Raw genomic sequence first — 12622 nt, 5'->3', positions numbered from 1 at the left:
TTAAGATGTTAAAATAAAGGTTTATACGAGTTTACAGCCAGTCATCTTGAATTCCGAGATTCCTATCCTATTTTGACTAAGATGACTGGACTATTAAGGTGGTTTGGCATTGCCTTCCTTGAGGTGGCTGCTCTGCTTGGATATTGAACTGTGCCGTACTGCCTGGACTACCTGGATATCGAACCTAGTACATTTCGCACAGCAGTCGATACCTTACTGCCAGATTATTTTTAGTAAGAATATGAGTCAAATTCAGAACGTCGTTTCTTTTCTAAATTTTTCGCAGTACGTCCAGAAAGAAAAAAACTTAAATCCTTCAAACTATGCACCGGTAGCCGTTCTAACCTCTACAATGACAAATCAAAAAGCGCCCAATTCGCACACAGAACCCTACTGCCAGATATCAAACCCAGCCAAAGTATTAAAACCCCGCAGATACTTTTACCTCGAAGATTAATGATGTTCTTTCTAGTCCGGAGGATTTTTTCGAAAAAACGACGTCGCGCAGCGCCCGATCTCCTTTCGCTTTGTTTGATGCTGACGCAGTTCCAAATACAGCGAGACGTCGGAGAACGGAATAGGTAGAATATTATTATATGCCTTTGTAGGGAGGCGCATATTTTTTAATCCCGACAAAGAGACGGTCTATGGGGAGGGGGGAGAGGAAAAAAAAGGAGCTTGAGCGGCAGCGACGGGGTGGGTTATTAATGATGCTGGCGAGTACCTGTGCGAGGGAACGGTTTCCTTAGAGAATCTGATTTTTTTCTAAGCTGAAGAACTTAGGAAGCTTAGTTTGATGCTAATTTAGAATACAGCGTGTCGTGTTTTAATCATACAGGATGGTCCATCGAAAACGTTCCGCAAGGCATAACGGCCAGGGTAATTTTTTTTCCAGAAAATTCAAAAACACGTCAATTTTGTTTGTGAGGGGGACAACTTTTGCCCCAAAAGTGATTGCAAAATCTTCAACCCCTCTAAGCGGGGGTGTCATCCCCCAACTTTTTTCAAATGGAAAGGGGGGTCAAGTGGTACCGCAATGAAAGGGGCTTTATATTCTCTATACTTTCCCGCTTCGTTTTTGAAAATCGGTCGAGTCATTGACAAAATATGAAGGATTGAAATTTGAAAAGTTTATTTAAACATTTATCAGAGTAAATGATAAGGATAAATTCCTTCGACCAATTTGCTGTTTTTTCTTATTATTTCTAGATGTTTACGCATTTTTTCACTTGCCACAAGGTTGAACGATCAGGTGCGATAGTTGCTAGATAGCTGTTCTGTGACTTGTGCGTTGAAGTTCTTCTCAATATCGTTAAACTTTTTAACAATTATGGTGTACTCACTTGCAGAAAAAGTGGAAATAATCGAACTTTATTTTAAAAATAATGAATGTAGCAATCGGGTTCCGCAGATATTCAATGAATGCCATCCTGAAAAACACCTTTATGGCAAAATTGTTCGCGAGTTAGTAGCCAAATTTCGCGAAACTGGTTCCGTTATGAATAAAAAGAGGCAGAGGGAAAACCCTGTAGTAAATGAAGCTATGGAGGTATTCGTTTTGGGCCAAGGTGCCATGGATAATACGCTGAGTACAAGAAAATTAGCCAATGCAAAATTAGCCGCCGTGAATCGTACCAGTGTCCAAAGGATATTAAAAAAACACAAGTTCCACCCGTACAAAATTCAGTTGGTACAAGAACTCAACGAAGACGATTTTGATCGTCGCTTGCAATTTTGTGAAACTGTGAGTGAACGAGTGGCGAATGATAATGATTTCCTATTTAATGTGTGTTTTTCGGATGAGTGTACTTTCTGTTTGAACGGTGTAGTTAATCGGCATAACTGTCGATACTGGGCTGAGGAGTTTTTCACGAGGTGCACGAGGTTTCATGAGGTTTCACAAAACCCTCAGAAATTGAGCGTGTGTGCTGGTATTTTTGGAAATTCTATTTTAGGTCAGTTTAACGATATTGAGAAGAACTTCAACGCACAAGTCACAGAACAGCTATCTAGCAACTGCCGCACCTGATCGTTCAACCTTGTGGCAAGTGCAAAAATGCGTAAACATCTAGAAATAATAAGAAAAAACAGCAAATTGGTCGAAGGAATTTATCCTTATCATTTACTCTGATAAATGTTTAAATAAACTTTTCAAATTTCAATCCTTCATATTTTCTCAATGACTCGACCGATTTTCAAAAACGAAGCGAGAAAGTATAGAGAATAAAAAGCCCTTTTCATTGCGGTACACTTGACCCCCCTTCCCATTTGAAAAAAGTTGGGGGATGACACCCCCGCTTAGAGGGTTGAAGATTTTGCAATCATTTTTGGGGCAAAAGTTGTCCCCCCCACAGACAAAATTGACGTGTTTTTGGATTTTTTGAAAAAAAAAAAAATATCCTGGCCGTTATGCCTTGCGGAACGTTTTCGATGGGCCATTCTGTATATAAGTAGTGTATGTTGAATTCCAAAAACAGACGAATAAAAAAACAAATATCACAAAACATAGTCACCAAAAAAGTTACTTTAAAATGAAAAATCAACTAAAGGAGTAAAACTAAAGATCACTCTTATTAAAAATTAATAATAGCTAGTATTCTTACTATTTAATTATTTCAATAAACAGTTTTTCCTTTAATGATTCTTTCGTTTTTCTGTTAATAATATTTCAAAAAAACGTATTAGTTATTTTATTCTCTTCTGGAATGGATTATGGAAGGATGGATGAATCTCCATTAAAATTAAAGTAATAGCAATTCAAAATCAATCTATCTTTAATAAATATACTCAACAATGTCATCCTACCCCCAGGAAATGTTCTATACCCACTTAGATATAAACACTCTTTACAGGATAGATACGTTATTGTACATATTACATATTGTATATTTATACAAAGGATAAAGCAATAAGACTGTAAGTCTTGTTGCTTTGGCTCGTTATTGCTTTGGCCTTTGTATTTATAAACCAGGTCTTTTTGGGATCAATGGACGCATTTTTTAAATTTGATATATATTGCTCTTTTTATATTATATTTCCATATTATTTATTAATCTATTCATGATTTATAGCCTTGCTTTTAATCTCTAAGATCTAAATTATAAAATAAGTTAACAAAGAAAAGTATGTTTTACTGATATAGAATGTTTTATCTCAAAGTAACGGACAACCACAAACATTTTGAACACTTTGGCCATTTTGTCCATCACACGATTCTAAAATCAAATTTTCAATCCACTATAATGTCTTAATACTTGCTTATAAAGCATAATTATTACAAAATATTATACCTAGTAATTATACAAATAATATTGATGTAACCTCTGAATAGATACTAATACTTCCCCTATGAGATGCAAGACCTTGTCGTTGGTGGGGAAGCTCCTGGTCAGGTGCTGGAGGGAATCCCCCCTAGCACTTGGCTTGGTTTAAGAAGCATCTCACTCATCGTCTTGTCCCTAACTGTAGTGCCGTGGCCAGGGAATTGTACCAAGACATATAACGATACCGGGCGGGGCTACGGACAGCCTCAACCTTGGGGCACCGGGGGGCACCCCATTGTATTTTACCCCTTACTTCTACATGCGGGGCTCTGTAGAAGTAGACCGACTGTCCCTAGCGACTCATAGAAACACTATGAGATCTGATAATAATAGTAATAAAAACATCACCGGTGAAGCTGTGGGGAAACCCCCTAACGACACTGGGAACAGTAATAATGAAAGTTCCAAGGGGCCAAACCCACAGAGAACTACAGGAGAGGTGGCTGACACTTGCGTGAGACCATCCTCCGCAAGTGGCATACAAGCTACCACCTCCTCCAAGGGTCGGGAGCCTACCTCCTACCTCTAAACCCAACAGGCGACACAAGCTACCGTTTCGTCTACCCGGCCTGGGTCGTAGCTCCTCGACTGTGAGGGACACGGTCTCCGTAGGAAGTCCTAGGACTGTATGATGAGTTATATAATCAAGAAAGGGGGACACAATAGATCTCTAAGGTCGCAGAGATTAACCCCCCTCCCACTTATTCTAATTCTAATTCTAACCTCTGAATATAATAATTGTTAGTAACAAGCAGTATACTTAGAGCTTCTTAAAATATACGATGCCCCTATTTTTGAGCACCTATTTATTTTAGTCAATTATTTTCTAACAATTACTTTGAATTTTTTCTTAGTCCTTATACTTATGCGAATTTAAGTGAACAATATCTACTGCTCTGTTGTCGTATCTGTTGTAACATAATTTTTTATTTATTTATTTAATATACGAAGAAGTTTAAACAAAACTATTGGAATAAATGTAGTGTAGTAGTATATTACTAACAGCAAATACAAAAATTAAAAATAATATAATTCATCAATACTTCTAAAGTTTTAAAATATAGTTAAGTATAATAGTCTTTTGTATTTCTTATTTTATTGGGGATTGCTGAATAAAAGTATTTGTAAATTTCTGTTTACAACCTATATTTTTTTCAAAGTTCAGCACTGTTGTATACAATATATACTATATCTATCTTTTTTTAACAAATCCTTTTAAAAATTTAAAGGAGATAGTTCACCATTATCTATACATATTAACATTCTCTATAAAGTTATCTTGTTCTGTTATTATTGTTTATATTTATTGTTAATTAGAACAATATATTTTTTTATTGCATATAGACTTATAGACATATAGATTATTAATTCCAGCAGCATATGTATAGATTTAGCAATCCGTTCAAGTAAATTTTGGAAATATTCTTCGTTAAATAATTCTCCATATTTTTGATGGACTGTTCTTGCCTATTGCAACTAGACACATCAGCCTTAAATAATGTAAAATAAACAATATTTTACCCTTTAATTAATATATTTTCGCCTAATTCCAATGCAAACACACATATAAATTAACATAACTAATATTATACAAAAAATATAAGATATTTATTATTAAATATAGAGTTGAAATTAAAAAATTATTATGAATGATTCTATAATAATGAATTGTGCTGAAATCTACATATTACGATTATTTTAGAAGACTTTGCCAGCAGTTTTTCGTTACTACTATCTATTACTACTTCTTAATTCTATTACAGTTCCAAACAAACATTACATACATTTAAATATTATATATAAACATTTAAATATTTTACATAATAAAATTGAATGCTTTCACTATTCTACGGTCCTCCTTGGTTCTCTGTTTTTCACATTGCTTTGTATGCACCACACAAACCTCTCTAGAACCGAATTTGTCGCCTAATTTCAAACAAATTCGGATCTACAGGGTAGATGTAGAGCATTAACGTGAAGCACCACCCATCTTGAACAAAACGCTCTTCATACTGTAGATTTCTGAGGAAATTACTTCCTAAAAATCAAATAAACCAAATTAAAATATTTTCTAAATGCAAATTATTTTTTAAATTTTCCATATCATCTTAACCATTTTTAAATTCTAGTTCTAAAAGAATCTTTGTTTATACTTTTGATATCTCAGTTGTCAGATAACTGAGATACGAGAGGTGCATTAAACTGCGATATTTTTAGAAAATCACCCTGTATCATGCAAACTAAAGAGGTTTAACAAAAGAGTAGCTTAGGCTCGTGAAAACCATAAGAATCTAATTTTACTAATAAGCGACAAGATCCAAGTATGTCTCCAAAATGAGACACTCTGTCCAAGGGCAAAAACTTTTGAAGTCTTGAATTAACCCTTAACCGCTACAAAGTGGTCTCTATCAGACACCTGGCGCTAAACATTCCTCTATATTTTGTAAACGAATTGTGGTAATGAGGATGCATATACCTTGAAGAGGATGCATATACCTGAAAGAGTGCTGACTTATTGATATAGAAATTCGAGAGGTGTCTACCGGACTACTGTGTAGCCATTGTGTAAGTATGTTTTATTAATTTTTGGATATTGTATGGCTTTTCTTATTTATTTGTTTGTTTTATTACAGACATATATTAAAATTAAGTTAGGTATGTACTAATTTACCATAAATACGTATTAGAAAATATTTGTTGATGGGCGACGACAATTTTTTCCAAACGGTTTATGTTAGCACCATAAATGCGTTTATTATACAGCAAAGCTATAAAAATCGACTTTCTTAAACATCTAGCTAAAGTTATTACAAATCTAATGATCGAAAAAAGGTTGCTCGACCAAAAATTACCAAAAAACTAAGACTTAGGGTTAATATTGAAAGATACCCTCCTATAACAATCTTACATCCAGTCTACCATCAGTACATTATTCAATATTCAAAAAAAATAATATTTTTTCCATAGCAACTGTTAAAATTGCCATATATCTGTCAAAAATAGTAGATAAAATAGTACTTTAACCGCAAGGGCTAATGATACTTTAAGAGTGAGGATAGGTTAAAAACTTTATTTCTTCTCGTATGTTTTTTAATTGCTTCCATTTCTGAAAATGTTTGTATTCCTTTTCATAAGTTATTCGAGATTTAAATGGAAGTAGTTTGGATATGGCGTTTGTCGCCTCAGCCTGAATGTCTGTTGGTAATTTACTTATTTCGTTTTGAGCCATTTCTGGCTCTAATTCAATCAGCAATCGACACGAAATATTAAAAAATATTGACTCAAAACTGACAACTAAAGAGACAGCTTTATTTATTTGTCAAATTACATAGAAACCAACGCCAACACAGCACAATATTTTTTCTACTCGTAATAAATTCTTTGAAATAATAACTTCTGAATATTTTTTAAAACGTAACTATGGAAAAAAGTATTGTTTTATACACGACGATAAAATTGCATTATTGTCTCCCGAAATTAATTCACTCGCGATTCCATCGCTCGTGAATTAATCTTTTCCCCCCGGTCAGCGATAAAATACCATTTTTTCGTCTTGTATAAAAAATAACTACTATCATAGACCTGAGATTAATGTACTTAGACTAGCATCAAACTAAATATTGATTAATAAATTACCATGTGTAATGTTTTATGTAATGTATGACATTCTATAAATAGAATTTTACTAGGTAATGTAAAATAAAATGTAATCCATCTCTGAACTATCTTCTTCTCTTCTTCTATTAATAATTCTTCATTTACACTTATTAGTTTCTTCTTCAATTGGTATTATTTATTTTCTTGGTAAAATCCATTCTTATTTTTCGGGTACACCACCTAAAAATAAATATACATTTCTTATCGTAATTGTTTTAATAATATAAATTATCTTTAATATTAACAGAATCCAATAGCCTACCCAGACATCACAGTGTTAATTCATAAAACGGTATAAAATCATCTTTATTGTATGTCTTTAAAATTAAAAAAAATCAAAAATGATATTCTATGTACAGAATACAATTTTGTGTTTTTTACAGGCTTTTGTTATTCTGTTCATAGTAATACAGTATGATCGCAAAAAAACCGGCGTCCAGTTGGCATAGAAATGAACATCGATGACATTCCCCATATAATTTTACATATAAAATGACATCGATCTTCATTTCATAGCCATCGCTGACGCCGTTTTTTTTTCGATCATATAATATTTCCATTTTTATCATCATTTCGATTTATCTAATAGTAGTTTGTGCATCGAGAGGATATAATGACAGTAACATCGGAATTTTGAATATATTCTATGAAGAATATGGTGGCACAAAATTCGTATAATGTTAAAAAAAGTTTTAACAATAATAAACATTTCTAGCGGCTTAAGGTGACAGCTACCTACATATATTTAATGTAATTAAAAACTAAGCTTTAAGAGTATTTTCTGTCATTTTTTGGATGTCATATTCTGTCGAAATTTTCCCAGACGCATTGGACAAAATTTATTTACTACATTTTTAAAATCATTTTATACTAAATTTAGTTTATAAACAGCTTAAGCTTAAATTAGGTGACATTTTGACAAACCAAATATTTCTTAATAAGAAACTAACGCAAGATCGAAAAAAAACGGCGTCAAAGACTGCTGGGGATTGAATATGGATGATAATTTCGACGAGGGCAATTCCTACACGTCATTTACTAAAAAACATGTCAAAAAGTCAACACGAATTATAGATTCAAGAAGATTAAAAAAGGATAGAACGTTTCCAGACCTACAAAATTACAATATTGATTACAATATTACAACATTTAAAAATCATTTGTACTCAATATAGAAATAAATTACTACTTTCAGAAGAGTATAGGCCCAGTAATGACGTCTAGGGTTTGACCGCGCCAAAATTATCATTTATTTACCTTTTCTTTATGGTATAGTGTTATTAACAATATAAATGGGACATTAATAGTGTACATAAAATGTTTGGTGCTACAAGAGTTAAATAAAATACTCAGACACTAAAATTTACACCTTGACACTACCTTTAATTATAATCCAGTGTTTCTCCTAAAAAACTTCGAAATTTTTATTTTATATTTAAATTATCGTCTTCTTTGTTTCCTTTAAGGTTGCAACGTTTGCTTCTATTCCCTTTTTTTCTGAAATTAATTTCAGTTCATTGAGTCCATTTCTATTTACTTCTTAGTCCACCTAAAAATAGACAAAAATATATTACTCATTATCACACAGCTAAAAATAGACAGAAATAAATATATCCTTTATTAAACAAAAAAAAAATATTCATGTTTCATACAAAAAAAATACAACACTCCAGAGACATCCGTTGGAATTTTAATTAATGCATGCGGTAATAAAAAATAATTAAAAAAAATAAATTGGCAGATTATATCATTTAATTAAGTCAAAACTCGTAGGGCAAAACGGCCGTTAGTGCCTGGGATTGAGCTTTGAAATTTCTCAAGTTAGAGACTGCTTGCCGAATAATAATGGGGAGATGTGAGGAGATGGTCTTAGCTAAATGGTTTTCGCTTAATTACACACAGGAGTGGAAGAGATTTTGAGGTAATTAGTTACAGGGTAACACTGGGAAGTATAGAAAATGTCATTTAAAAAAACATATCTATACTAATATATAAAATCCTTGAGTGACTGATATACTGATTAATCACTATCCTACTCAAACCACTCAACGTAAGAAGCTCAATTTTGGCATACAGGTTGATTCTAGGGTGTTCGATAAGAAGGGATATTTCGAAATTCCAGTTCCAAGAGGGTGAAACCACCCCTCAAATGTTACAATATTTTTTATTTAAAAAACGGCCAAGTTTCCGAGAAAACGCTTAAACACGTATATATTATTTTGTTTATTTACATATTTTAAGATTTTTTAGAAATGTATACAGGGTGTTTCGAAAAATCTGGCCATTGATTAATCACGATTCTGCTTAAAGCGCTTGACGTAAAAAGCTGATTTTTGGTAAACAGATTGACTTTAGGGTGTAGAGGTTCGAAAAGAAGGGATTTTCCGAAACTCGAATTCTAAGGGGATGAAACTAATCCCTCAAATATTAAAATATTTTTTATTTAAAAACCGGTGAGTTTTTCGGAAAAAACTCTTAAACACGTATATTTTATTTTGTTGTTTTACATATTTTAAGATTTTTTATAAATTTATACAGGGTGTTTCATAAAATATGACCATTGAGTAACCACGATTCTGCTTAAACTGCTTGACGTTTAAAGCTGATTGTTGGTAAACGGATTAACTGTGGGGTGTAGAGGTTCGAAAAGGAGGGGTTTCTCGAATCTCAAATTCCAAGAGGGTTAAAACGCCCCTCAAATATCACAATATTTGTTATTTAAAAAACGGCTATAGTCTTTGGGGAAAACGCTTGGTCACGCATAATTTATTTTGTTTTTATTTACTTATTTTGAAATTTTTTAAGTTTTTAGTTTCACCCCCTTGGAATTCGAGTTTCGAAAAATCCCTTCTTATCGAACCTCTACACCCTAGAATCAACCTGTATGCCAAAATTGAGCTTCTTACGTTGAGTGGTTTGAGCAGGATCGTGATTAATTAGCCAGTCAGTCACAAGAATTTTATATATTAGTATAGATTTTCATTGAAAGTATGAATATACTGGTCAGTTTCATTCAAAACATCAGAAAGAATCTCATATTGTTATTTAACAAAGTTCAAAAGTTTCCCGAAACATAAAAACTGTAATTTGACGTTTAAGAGTAGTCTAAACATAAATTTTGCTTAAACGTCTGTTTATTATTTCTATTCTTTTATAACCCAAGCAATAAAAAAGTTTTATAACAAATCGATAAATTTGTCTTTATAAATATAATAATAAAATTGCTAAATCTTTTTATGGTTTCATACCCTGTCGTCCCCCATCAATTTATTATAAGAAAATAAAAAATACCATGATTGATTTCCAAGCCTCATTATTAATTCAAGTCCGCTAGCTCCATTAATTCTCGACACTCTTTCTTGAATCCGTTGAAAGAATTTCAAATTCAAAGCAAGCTTAATTGTAAAAGACTTTTTTTACTCCTTTCTTAAAGAATTTTAACAAATTTTCACGCATTTCTTTATCAGCAAACAATACTATATTTTGATAAAAGAAAATTTATCTATTTTGTCGTTATAAGGTACATACAAATTGAAAAATATTGAGGTATATTTGCTGAAATGTTGTGTTTTTATGTTTGAATATTTATAAAGGTAGATAATATTTAAATTATTCAAAATACGTTACGTTTTGTTACTTTTAACGGTGCTTGTCATTTCAACTGTAAATTGTTGTTTAGCAGTACCCCAGGGTTCACGGGTGTTCCTCGTATGTACTTCTTCTTCTTTCTCAGCCTGGTTCCATCCAGTGTTGGATGTAGGCCTCTTCTAGGTTTTTCCATGCTTCGCGATCTCTAGCCAATCTTATCCATTGTCTTCTCGCCACTGCCCTGACGTCATCGACCCATCTCTTTTTTGGTCGGCCCACACCTCTTGTTGTTCCCCTAGGTCTCCATAGGATTACTTTTTGGGGCCATCGGTCTGGATCCTGTCTTGCCACATGTCCTATCCATTGCCACTTCAGACTTGCCACTCTTTTAACGACATCTATTAATTTTGTTTTTTGACGTATGTGGGTATTCCGTATTTTTTCCCTAATGGTGACTCCCAACATGATTCTTTCCATGGCTCTTTGTGCTACTCGTAGTTGTACTGCTGTTTTTCGAGTAATTGCCATAGTCTCTAAGCCATACGTAAGTACAGGTAGAATGCAGCTGTCGTAAGCCTTTTTCTTTAGGTTCATGGGCACCTTTTTATCCTTGAAAATATCGCTCATATTTCCAAATGCTACCCATGCCAAATGGATCCTGCGTTTGATCTCCGTATTTTGGTTTTCCTTGCCCAGCTTGATTTTATGACCTAAATATATATAATGGTCTACGTTTTCAATAATAACGTTGTCAACAGTAATGTTATGGATATTGTTGCTCATTATCTTGGTCTTCTTCAAGTTCATTTTAAGGCCAATTTTCTGGGATTGGTCATTTAGCTCATTTAGCATGGTGTTTAGTTCTTGAATGTCGGTGCTCAGCAGGACAATATCGTCTGCGAACCTCAGATGGCTGAGGTGTACCCCATCGATGTTTAGACCTCTATTTTCCCATTCTAATTTCTTGAAGACATTTTCCAGTGCCAGTGTAAATAACTTGGGAGAGATGGTATCTCCTTGTCTCACGCCCTTGCCGAGTAGTATTTTTTCTGTTTTGAGGTCATAATGTATGTACAATGCTGTAATTTTTGTGGTCCATCTGTTATCCCTCATTCTTGCCAGGTGTCCTGCTCTTTGCCACTTGAGGGATTTTATTCTGTGGATGAGTCTTTTGTCGTATCTACTCTATTCTTTTATGGTCTTTCTTGGTTATTCCCAGCATTATTCGTACCATTTATTGAGCGTTGTGCAACCTGCAGTTTCCTTATAAGTTTTTAGGTTTTCCATATTTAGGTTTCTTATAGGTTTCGTTTATGGTACCTCAACGAGCTTTGCGAGCGGAAACTGGAGGCCTTCGAGATGTGGGCATGCCGTGGGATGTTGAGAATACCATGGACAGAACATGTAACCAACGTGGAGGTTCTAAAAAGAATGAGGAAGGGCGTAGAGATCCTCAAGGAAGTGAAACAAATAAAATTGCGATATCTCGGCCATATCATGAGAGGTCCAAGGTATGAGATTTTGCAAGCCATAGTCCAGGGAAACATTGTAGGAAAAAGATTTGTTGGAAGGAGAAGAATATCCTAGCTCAGAAATCTGCGAAAATGGTTTAATGTCACGTTATCTGACCTATTTAGGGCCGCAGCTTCCAAGGTCAAAATAGCAAAGATGATAGCCAGCCTCCGATATGGAGACGGTACATGAAGAAGATAGGTTTCGCATGCATAAATCATGAATGGTAGTATTCGTCGTGTTTCGGTAGTATTCGTGGTATTTCGTCGAATGTTTTCTCCTTTTTTTTTCTTCCGTAAGTATTCCATACATCCAAGTAACTTAATTCTTCTGTTGAGATCGTCTGATAGTAGAGATCCCGAGCTGTGTATTAGTTGTCTCAAATATATTAGTTCTACTATAATTTCCTGTGTTGTGATATTTATTAAAATTTCTTTGCTGTCTAGTATTTCGTTGTACAGGGTGGGTCAAATTCGACGCTTTTAAATGGAAACACCCTTTTCTATAGGAGATAGGCAAAATCTAATATCGGTGTCTGGAGC

General features: G+C 33.8%; 1 long non-coding RNA gene across 1 annotated transcript in view; it reads right to left on the bottom strand.

The window, feature by feature from the left end:
- Positions 1–7026: 7026 nt before the first annotated feature.
- The window catches only part of LOC115883951, a 63176-nt gene continuing 57580 nt past the window's right edge, over positions 7027–12622 (bottom strand). The window contains exons 4-5 of the long non-coding RNA XR_004050474.1: positions 8361–8529; positions 7027–7160 (exon numbers count right to left, since the gene is read on the bottom strand). This is a non-coding gene — a long non-coding RNA (uncharacterized LOC115883951). The remainder of the gene's footprint in view (positions 7161–8360; positions 8530–12622) is intronic.

Source organism: Sitophilus oryzae, unplaced genomic scaffold (genome assembly GCF_002938485.1).
Source record: "Sitophilus oryzae breed Bouriz unplaced genomic scaffold, Soryzae_2.0 scaffold_2006_pilon_pilon, whole genome shotgun sequence".
Taxonomy (NCBI): Eukaryota; Metazoa; Arthropoda; class Insecta; order Coleoptera; family Curculionidae; genus Sitophilus; species Sitophilus oryzae.
This window is presented reverse-complemented; position numbering and strand designations above follow the sequence as displayed.